The 10,759-nt window shown below is 43.6% G+C and overlaps 1 protein-coding gene across 3 annotated transcripts in view; it reads left to right on the top strand.

The window, feature by feature from the left end:
• The first annotated feature begins 2,578 nt into the window (after positions 1 to 2,578).
• Positions 2,579 to 10,759, top strand: part of ELMOD1 (ELMO domain containing 1) — a 73,698-nt gene continuing 65,517 nt past the window's right edge. Inside the window, exon 1 of one of the 3 annotated variants that reach the window (XM_006188997.3) lies at positions 2,579 to 2,697. The gene's annotated coding sequence lies outside the window, so the exon portion shown is untranslated. Of the gene's footprint in view, positions 2,698 to 3,077; positions 3,393 to 10,759 lie in introns of those variants that run through there. The other 2 variants (XM_032472342.1, XM_032472340.1) reach the window with 2 other exon arrangements.

Raw genomic sequence — 10,759 nt, 5'->3', positions numbered from 1 at the left:
TTTTATTATTATCGTCCTCACTTTAGAGAGAAAACTGGAAGAGCTCAAGTCCCGGTCCCTTAACTTCCCTTAACTTTCCTGGTGCTTGAACATTATGTAACATTGCTGTGGCAAATGTCACCCAGCAATTTACATCCTTCATTCAAACAATCGATTGCCTTCAAACGACCTGGGCATGGGTCCTTGCCAGTTTGGAAGCCCATGAGGACTTCCTGGATTAATTCAAGTATATATTAGTCTCCAACAAGTCTATTACCTAAAATTCTATAACCCTCTCTGTATATCATCCTACTAGATTGTCTATTAGCTGTATTTTTCCAGTGTTTATTAACTGATGAGAAATGCTTCATTTGTTTGCCTGTGACAAAGCTACGTATCATAGTGGTTTTCCTTGAAGAGTACCTAGCACTCTACCAAAAGATAAAAGATGCCTGATGATGGGGATATTTAGGACAGCTGCTTCAGTTAGCAGAGCATGATGTCTTGCATCTTTGTGTACCTACAGGCGTGGCAGGTGTAACTGCAGCCGTGATGAAGCACAAGAGAAATGGCCAGATATGGGGAAGGACCAAGGAATTTTCTTTAAAACTCTGGGAGCTTTATACTAGTCTATTTTTAGAGATCTTAAAAGGTCATTAGGATAAAGTCAGTCTTCCTAACAAACTCTCAATATATTTATTAGAAGATGAAGGATTAGTTGAGAGAGATGAGAGAAAGATAGAAAAGTCGGTAATAGCCAGAAGAGATGGAATGAAGATGGAAGAGAACAGACTATTGGTATAGACGAGTGTTCAAGAATGAAGACAGTATCTGCTCTGGTGAGGCTGATTAGGAAGAGGAAAGGAGGGTATGGAGGGTATATTTCCAATAATGAGCTAATTCCTAGCGTGATGGTGCTCAGTGGTCTCTTCTCTGGTGCAGTGGGGAGAGCTGGATGTCCATTGTTTAAAACACGGTGGGTTGAGGAGGTGAAAAGGAAAAATTTTAAAGATAGTTGCTGTGGATTGAAAGAAGCAATAGTAATACTGATTTATAGATGACAGGTTGTAGTTTGAGCTAAAACAAGATATTATTTGGTGTGAAGATTAAACTCTGGGTTTCCTCCATCTCCTTCCATTCATCATATGGATAGCCGGTACATACCTGGAGGAGTTAGCTGAGGGTATCAGATGAAAGGGATAAAAATCACTGATTCAGCAACAAACTAGCAGGGACTCATGTCCATGTAGTTTGAATTAGGACCCATATTAATGTTTTTATTGGTGTTTTTGTGAAAATGAATCAAGACCATATAGATTAATTCAATAAACAACACAAAGACAAAAATACTTGACTTGTGTCCTTGGGGATTATTTTTTAGGTGTTTACTGCCTATCTTCTTCAAACTAGATTCTAAGTTCCATGAGGGCAAGGACCTGGTCCGTCTCATCCACTGTTGTTTGCCCAGACCCAGAACAGTGCCTGCACACAACAGTTGCTCGGTAAACTGTTTCACATTGCTTAAACAGTAGGAGCAGACTGTCCTAAGTGCTGTGAGATCAGTATGCTCTGGTGCTCTGGAAGCTGAGCATTAGCTCTGCCTTGGGGTTTGGGGAGCTTTCAGAAAGAAGGTAGCATTTGAGCTTGAAGAATGAGTAGGACTTTGTGAAGTGGAATGGAAAGAGAAGAGTATTCCAGAAAGGTTGGAACATCATTAAAAAAAAAAAGAAGAAGAAGAAAGGCAAACGTTATGAAAAACATGGTCTTTGGGGGCTAATGAAAAGTTTATTTTTTGAACATTGCTACTTTAAAATGTGCACACTATTAGTGGAAAGTAAATTTCCTTCCATATAAGTACGCCTTACTTTATGGAATAGTTGTGAAAGAAGGACCACAGGGAAATGCAAGAAACTGAAATTATTTTAATTTGGCTAATGCTTCTAACGACAATAAAAAAATTAGAAAGATTAAGGGGGGAACGTAAGAAATGTTCACCATTTAAAGATTATCACTAACCTGACTTTCATAAAAACAGATCAATGGAGGTGGAAACTGCAAATACTTTTATTTAGCGAACATCTACTATGTAACAGGGGTTCCACATTCATTGCCTCACTTAATCCTCAACAATAGTCAGAAGAGACAGGAATCACCACCCACCATTTTACAGATGAGGTAACAGAGGGGCAAAATAGCTGGGTAAACTACTGAGATGATAAATGAAACTGAAATCAAGGTGAATCTCAAAGGTCAATGTATTTCTCCTACCCTATGCTGCTACTAACTTAAGAAACTTTTTAATTAGAGAGAAAAACGATCTTCAGTAACATGAAATAGAAAACAAAATAAAGGCACAGATCTGCAGTGTGTGTGTGTGTGTGTGTGTGTGTGTGTGTGTGTGTGTGTGTGTGTTTGTGTCTGTGTGAAGTGGGTTCTCGGCCAGGTCCTATTGTACTGTGGAGCAGTGTTCCCCAAATAGCTCTAAGCCACAGTGTCTATAATTCATCCATTATAATTAACCCCAAGGTTAAGGTATTGTTTCTGAAGCCTGATTGAAATGCAGATATGTAACCTGGGAGGACTGACTCGATCTCTCAATTACAAACCTAATTAAAGAGCTGGCTCTTTGAGAACTTGACCCGACTGGTCCAGGAGTCGTGAGAGGCGGGGACTGCCCGGGCATCCCGGCGGGAGAGGTCCCCAGGCACAGGAAAGCAGGTGAGGGGTGGGTGTCTGGATTGGGGGAGGCACTCAGTGAGGCCGCGGAGGTGGGAGCCGAGCCTTGTGAACAATCCTCTGGGGAGGGAGTGGGGAATACCCTTGCCCTCTTATTCCGGGACTCTTCGGGAATCCCACAGACAAGTCTCCCGAGGTTCACCATCTTCCAGTCCCCGGCGCCTCCGGGGCGATGGGGGTGGGGGTGTCGACCCGGGAGCAATTAAGCTGGCCACCGCAGCCTACTCCCCGCGCTCTGCCCGGGCAGCCGGGCCCGCAGATTTAACCCTCTCCCCTCCGACTCTCCGACTCCCGCGCTGGGGGCCGCGCTCCCTCCCCCGCGGCGCGCCCGCTGCCCTGGACTGGGCATGCTCAGTGGCCGCCCGCGTTATGCTTCCAGGGAAAGCTCCGCACGCCCTACGCGGGCTGCTCTCGGTCGCCTCCTCGCCGCCGGCCGCCTGGGGTCCGTCCCAGCTTGCTCCGCTCCGCGCGACCCAGATTCCTGCCCCGCCCCCGCCCCTCCCGCGCCCGCAGCCAGTGCGGCAGCCGCGGCCACCCGGGTCCAGGCTCCGCGCCGGGGACCGACCGCGTGCATCGGCGCGGCGGAGCGCGCAGCTGGGCCCCCTGGGGAGGGCGGCGATGGAGACCCGACTGCCGCGTGCCCGGACCTGCTGAGCTGCCGCGGCCGCCGAGTCCAGGTGGGGAGCGGCGCCGGGGCCCGACCCCGTGGGCGCGGAGGGGCGAGGGGCGAATACCCTTGAGCGGGAGAGAGGTGGCGGCGAGGACTCGAGGCACCGTGCGAGCTGCGCTGCGTCTGGGGCGCCGCAGAAATGCCAGGCTTGTGGGCAGAGGGGACGGGAATGAAAGTGCACGCTACCTCGGTGCAGGCGCTCCGTGGGCACCCGGGACCAAATCTGTTCCCCTATCCTGCCCCCCAAAATTAACACCCAAAGGGCGAGTGTCGGCCTGAGAGGCTGTTTGCATCCTGGCCAGGGCGCGGGTCACCTAGCGACTGAACGCCGAGGGCTCCGGAGGAGGCACTCCTGGCGGAGGCCGAAGTGGGAGGCGGGGACGAGAGGCGGCCTGGCCTGGGCGCGTGGCCGGTCCGGGTCCTGGGGTCCCCTGCCCGGGGACTTCGGCCCCTGGGGCAGGGCAGGACTTGGGTTTGGCGGACCGCAGAGCTGGGGGTCATTCGCGCTGCAGACCCGGGGGCACCGTCTGAGGGGCGAGCGCGCGGCGCCTCCTCCTCCTGTCGGGAAACTCCTCACTTACAGAGCATCCTTCGTTCCTAGGCAGGTAGGACTGAACAGGCGAGCGGAGAGCCACGGCTGGCCGAGTATTAAAAAGCGTAACAGTGAAGTGTGGTGGTGGGGGTGTGCGGTTGTGCTTCCCCCCCTCCTCCGAGCGTGGGTGCTGGCTTCTCTTACGGTATTTCTGCTCAACCTGTAAGTGGCGAGTCCGGTAACACACCTTATGAATATTTCAGGAACGACCTCGCAGGCTCGGTTGCTTCAGATCAAGTTTAATGAATAGGTTTGTCAGCCTTTCTTGTCTGCACAGGCAGGTAGAAATTCTGTGCCTCAGCTTTCCAAATCTCATCCCTTCCCTGTACCAACTGGGAAAAAGACTCTGCTAACCCCCAGTGAGCTTTAGATTGATACTATAAATTGAGCCTGTCGTTCGGAGAGACCAGTTTTGGGCAGACGTCCAGGCATTGCTCTGCTGCTCTGCAGTGTGTGCGTGTTCCGCCGGGAGCTTGACAAACGTCCTTAACTGGAGCTGCCAAAATGGTGGAAAGCAGGTAGTGTGCTTATGTTGGGATAAACGTCTTAATTCATTATCATCTTATGACACCAGGTAGTTACAGCAGACTTAGTCGTTCTCTGCCTAGAAGTTGAATCTGAGATCGGTCTAGTTGAAATTTTGAGGAAGGCACACGCTTGTATCCCTCTGCACTGGAAGGCATTTATCTCTCTCAAATTCCTTCTGGGAATAAGAAATGAACGTCTTTTCTGTAATCACTGTGAAGAACACTGAAAGAACACATTAATTGAGGTAGGGAATTCTCAGGATTGGAACAAGCTGTAAGGCATCTTTCCTTATACTTTGGGTTTTAACTTCCATTGCACCATCGCCACTAATCAGGAAACCGACGTTCACAACAGTTCCTACTCTAAAATGGTACTCCTCTGCAGAAGAAGGCTGCTTTCTCCTCCTTTAGTGAGACAGGTGTATCTCTAAACGACTTGTGAGGGTGTCCTCTGTTGACCAAGATTTCGAGCCTCCGAGATTTGCACAATGCTAAAAGAGGTAACTCTTCTCTTGCCAGCCCATACATGGTGAAGCCGGAGCAATTTGGTTTACAGATATTTCACAGAGAAGGTTTTTCCAATAAGGACCCACTGCAATTACATCACCTCTGCCTGCCAGGCTGCTTCTCTCCAGACTTAGTGAAGACAGTGTGCCTCACTGTGCTTGATTAATGAAGAAAAGGAATCCCCACAAATGAAAGACTGATTTATTTCTCATATTGTGTTTTCAAAGTTAATTTCTCAAAAAATTTTAATTATTCATACATAAAGGCAAGGACTTAACTCAGGCATAGTAATACCTCTATGAGAATCAGCTCTCTAAAAGATTTAGGGCAACATTATCGTATTCTTTGTGCTGAAATTACTGGTAGATGGTATTAGAAGGGAATTCTATGAAATTAGCAAAATAAGTAAAAATTTTATATAATAAACAGCATTTCCTAAAGTATGTTACTGAGATGTTCAGAAAGTAAGCCAGCTGCATTAACAGACATAAAATCTGGCTGATTGAGAAGTTTGCAGATCTTGCATGCAAACCTCCAGGTGCTCTAAAGAAGCATTCTTTGACTTCTCTGAGAATTTTGAGAGTCACTGGTAGAGCTGTCAGATGTAGCAAATAAAAACAATCTCATCACAGTTAAATTTAAATTTCAGATAAACAATGAACCACTGTGTTTGGTATAACTATGTCCCATGCACTATTTGGGACATATTTGTACTAAAATTTTTGAATTTGTTGTTCATCTGAAATTCAGTTTTGACGGGGCAGCCTGTCTTTTATCTGGCAACTGTATAGTCACTGGGGATTTCTCATTCCTCTGTTGGGGGTCACTATTTTTTGAAAAAATAAAGTGGAGCAGAAGTCATATGCTGTTCTGCAGGCAATCTGGGTCAAGCTCAGTTCTGGTTCAAGTTATTGAAAGTAACTCAGGCCTGAAAGTGAGTAGTTGCAGTTCAGCACACCCCTGCTTACTAGATTTAGTGAGAGGTGCCGAAAGATACAAAGATAAGTAGGGGACTTGGCGGGTGGGAGCATAGAGCTACGTCATAAGATGTGAGACTTGCAGGGTCCACTATAGGAACCTGGGAAGGACACTGAATTCTGCTGAGCAGCTCCAGTCAGGGAGTGAGATGACCGGCAAGTTTTGACAGGTCTGGCCTTGAATGAGAGAGTGAGATCTTATCCTGGGAGGCAAGGAGGAAAGAAACTCATGGGTTTATACCTAGTAGGGGGGAGCTGGAAGTTGATGGCCTCAGTTGGAGGACAGAGAAGCCTGAGAATGAGGAAAGTGACAAGGGGATGCTAAAGGATGTTAAGTAGTTGCTGATGGGAATGGAAGAGGGAGATGAAAAGGGTCCAGTGCAAGGATTGGTAAATTCTTAGGTGAATTCATCTCACTGCGTTTTAAAAAACAGTTGGTCTGCCCTTTGACTAATACCCAAAGGGCTCCTTCATTATTCTGCTAGCATCCTGGTTTCCTCAGGTTAAAAAAAAATTGTCATCAAACAAGTCTGGAGTAGAGTATGTAAAAGTTTTGTTCCTTTTATGAAAAAGACAATACTTAAATGTAATATTTGAGATGCTCATCAATATTGAGTAGCTTTGGCACAAATTCCTGAAATAAGCAGATGTTTTGGTTTTAACAAATCTGTTGCTTCAAATAGGAAACGACAGTAAATTGCAATCATTTTCTGATTTAGTCCAGTTATCTTTAAGGAAGCAGATTCTGATGATGGAAGGAATGTAGATTTTACAGAAATAGCACTATGAGAAAATGACCATATGCTTGTAGTACCAGCGAGTACCTATTAAGAATGTTCCAAATGCAATTAATTCCAAAAAAACAGCACACCACTTACGTTTGTGTTATTGAAGACCCAGCGGTACTTTCACTATTGGTCAGCATAGGAATTTTCCAGGGAAATTGAACATCAAACCACTGCAGTCCATGTAGAGAACAGAAAAATCTTCATTTTCTGAAGATTTCAACTTGCCAATCTCAAGCAAGCGTTGTTGGCGTGCCATTGTACATTGTACTTTTGTGAGCAAATCTAGTTATCTCTAGGGACCATCTTCAGAAAAGCCGCATATGTTTGAGTATCCATGTGTATGGTTAAATTTCTACTTCCTGTTTTACTATAAGTTCTTTAAAAAAATTGGGAGGGGTAGTTAGGTTTATTTATTTAAGTTCTTGAAATCATAAGAATTACTCTATGCTAAAATGTACAATGAAGCAGTTAATTAGTGTCTTTCTTATCGAATGATTATTCCTTAGAATAGAGCAGAAAACAGCTTTCTTTCAGGTATTTGTACTGTTCCTCTTTGTAGTGTCTGCCAAATATGTCCTATCTTATAGTTCTGATAGTATATGAGAAAAAAAGTGATCAAGGACATCCTGAAGTTGCTAAAATCTCAAGGCAGTTAGACCACAGTTTCTATTTTCAGTGAGATTTCACGTGGATGTGACTTATTAAGAAAACCTTACTGCAGTGGTCTCTAATGACAGCTCATGTGGACTGGCACCCAGAGAGAGCTTTGACAGTGTGCTCAATTCACATTCTAAGTCCTCAGTAAATACTCTGAATTTAAAGAACCCGAAGACAGTATGTTCTTGCGTCCTGGGAGCCTTTAACCTGCCAGCTCACTTACGCTGACCACAAGCAAGTCTTATTTTAAACATCAGTTTCTGTGCTGTGAAGTGGAAGATATGGCATATTTAAAAAGAGAATATTGTGTCAACTCCAATCATCTATGTGTATAAAATAAACATTAACTGTTGCTACTGTTTTAAGGGAAGAACAACTTCATTCTCAACGTAATTAGACAATCTGTATATTGTCTGTGTACTCTCTGTGGTGTTTCAGAAGACATCAAAATAATTCACAATTTGCTGTGTTTGACTTTTCGCGATTTCGGTACAAAGCAAGATGATTGTGGTAAATGCTTAAGGAGAGCTTATTAAGCCCTTTTTAAAAATCAGCCTCAAGCAAGCTAATGACTGCAGATTCAAAGTTTTTTACGTAGCAGTTAAACGTGGTTTCCATTTGAATTATTGGGATCATTGGGTTTGAATTATTGGGTAATTACAATGCTTGGTGTAAGCGCTTACTTTAGCCACTGTTACTCTCCTTCCTATTTCTCTTGTACAAGTAGACTGTGAAATCTGCCATATGTTTTGAAGCTTTCATTCACAATGAAACTAATAATTTATTTATCCCACAGCTGCTTTTTGGTTTAGCAGATATCACCAATGATATCATAAGCTCTGTTCCCTAAATTTTTTTACGTTACCATTTGGCATTAGAAATATTTTAAGTGTGAATCAATCTCTGGAATGAATGTACTATACAAGTACATTTCTTCCTTTTCCTTCAGAAGAAGAATAAGAATGCTGTACCCTTCAGTATTTGGAAGCCAGATTTTCTGAAGATTCTATATTTCAATAGAACACTGACATTTTAATTTTGGGTTTTCTTTGGTCTTAGAATCCATTTAAATTAGCAGAAAACCTAATAGTTTTTAATTGAGAAGTTTAATCATACATTCTTTAAAATGGTGTACAGTTTTAATGAAAATATATATTCACATCATTAGTCATAACAATTGTAAATATATACACCCAATATAGGACCACATAAATACATAATTTTGAAAGCCTGTATTAAAATACCTAACATAGAATTTTGATTTTCATGTTTTGTCTCATGTTTAATGTGTAGGTAGCTCAATATGTGAACCAGTGCATGAAAATCAAGACTTACAGAACAGAAGGATTGGGTTATAGTTATTGTTCTCTAAAAAGTTCTGCGTTGTATCAAATATTTCTTCTATTATTCCTTTAAATTATAGATAACGTGGAGTATTGAAAATAGAGCTAGACTCATCAAATTTTTACATGTACACAATCCTTCTGGGACACATCTATCAACTAGCCTCTTGAGTAATCACTGTGGGTGAGATGCGGAAATGAGATCTGGGATGTGATCTAATAGGTGGGTTGATCGGCTGTAACCAAAGAATGTTTATAGGCGTGAAAGCCGCCTAGAAGGTGGTTTCTGTTAGCCTGCTTCAGAGCTCTTCCCTTGACCCTGACATACATTTCTACAATTTTATCAATGATTCAGATACTCTTAGACCATACACATATCAGGTTTGCTGATAGCAAAGCTCCAAGAACAAGTAAATTTGGATGACAGTCAGGATTAAACTCATAGCCCTCAGCCCAGAGCAGGAGCTGAAACTAAGGTTATATTGAAAGTGAATAGATGTTGGCTTCCTTTAGTTTCTAAAATTAGTTTTCTCAGGACGAGGAGTGGAAGTCCTACTTTAACAACAGTTCGAGTTGTAAAAATTAGCTTTAGTTCACTTGAGTATTAACCAACAATACAGAAGAAATTAATGCCTTCTTTGGTTGGGATTCACAGGGCCCATATCAAAAAGGTTGGAAACTGACACTATAACATACTATACTGAAAGTGAAGCATCTTGGGCCCCCTCTCAGGGATGTAATAAGAGAGAGTGCCTGGCTCATGTGAGTCTGGGTGGGACGTTGGCTCACATGACCTTAAAAGCACCTCCTAAATCTGATTATGCAGTTTCAGTTGAGTTCCCAGGCACTTATACATGAATCTGCCAACGTCTGATTCAGCTTAGTAACATTTATGTAGCATATAACTATTGTACGTCTTTCCTTGATTAATAATGAATATCTATCCGTATTCTTTTCTCCTTAAGGGTTATTCCCTAGATAATTAATCAATCATCACTTAAAATAAGTACATCTACTCTGTGACCACCACTTAGATATTCTTTACTTACAGATCACACTTGAAGTTCTTAGTTCAAAATGGTACATGTTTTGGCGGGGACGGTATAGCTCAATGGTAGAGCATGTGCCTAGCATGCATGAGGTCCTGGGTTCAATCCCCACTACCTCCATTAAATACATACATAAATAAACCTAATTGCCTCCTCCCCCCAAAATAAGTATTTTGAATAGCCTCAAAGTAGGCATGTGTCTACGTGTCCTAAAATAAAATTGCACAGTACATCTAACTAAATTAGACAAAAACAAAAGGCAGACGTTGTGTTCACTCAGTGTGCTCTGTGTGTACTCTGTTAGTCTGCACTGTGTTTTGGCTTTCAAAGGTATTTGTTTATAGTGTAGCGTGGACACCTGTCATTACTCTTGAGCACTGCTATCTGGACCCCTTTCTCACATTGATGGGGTTCACCCATGTTATGACACAGAGCCCACTTCTCACCATAGAAGTTAAAAGTGCCAGATGCTTCCTTTCCCAGACATCTGTGCATCATAGATGCGGACCCAGACTCTGCCCCAGTGGCAGACGTTTCGGTTGGCAACACGCTTGACCCGTGCAGGGGCGTCAGAAGAGCCAGCTCCGGAGTCTGGACCTGGTGGGGGCAATGGAGGTATCTTTCCTGGGCTGGTTCTGTGTCGTCATTCTAAGCGTTATTTTTGACTACGTAACCTCTAAACCCAGTTCTCTAATTCTCCTTGAGATTCTGTGGGTGACCTTCACAACAAATCCCTTCTCTGCTAAAACAGGCAAAGCTGGTTTCTGTTCCTTGTGATAATAAACCCTGGCTGGTACGGGGCACAAGTCCGTGCTTATATTGGCGTATGAGGCAGTCACTGGGACCTTTTGAGTACAAAGCACTCTGAAAGGCACGAAAGGAGATACTCATTCATTCTCTGAGTACTTCTGGAACAAGCCACCTTGCTTAGCAT

This window comes from Camelus ferus, chromosome 33, assembly GCF_009834535.1.
Source record: "Camelus ferus isolate YT-003-E chromosome 33, BCGSAC_Cfer_1.0, whole genome shotgun sequence".
In the NCBI taxonomy this organism is placed as follows: Eukaryota; Metazoa; Chordata; class Mammalia; order Artiodactyla; family Camelidae; genus Camelus; species Camelus ferus.
This window is presented reverse-complemented; position numbering and strand designations above follow the sequence as displayed.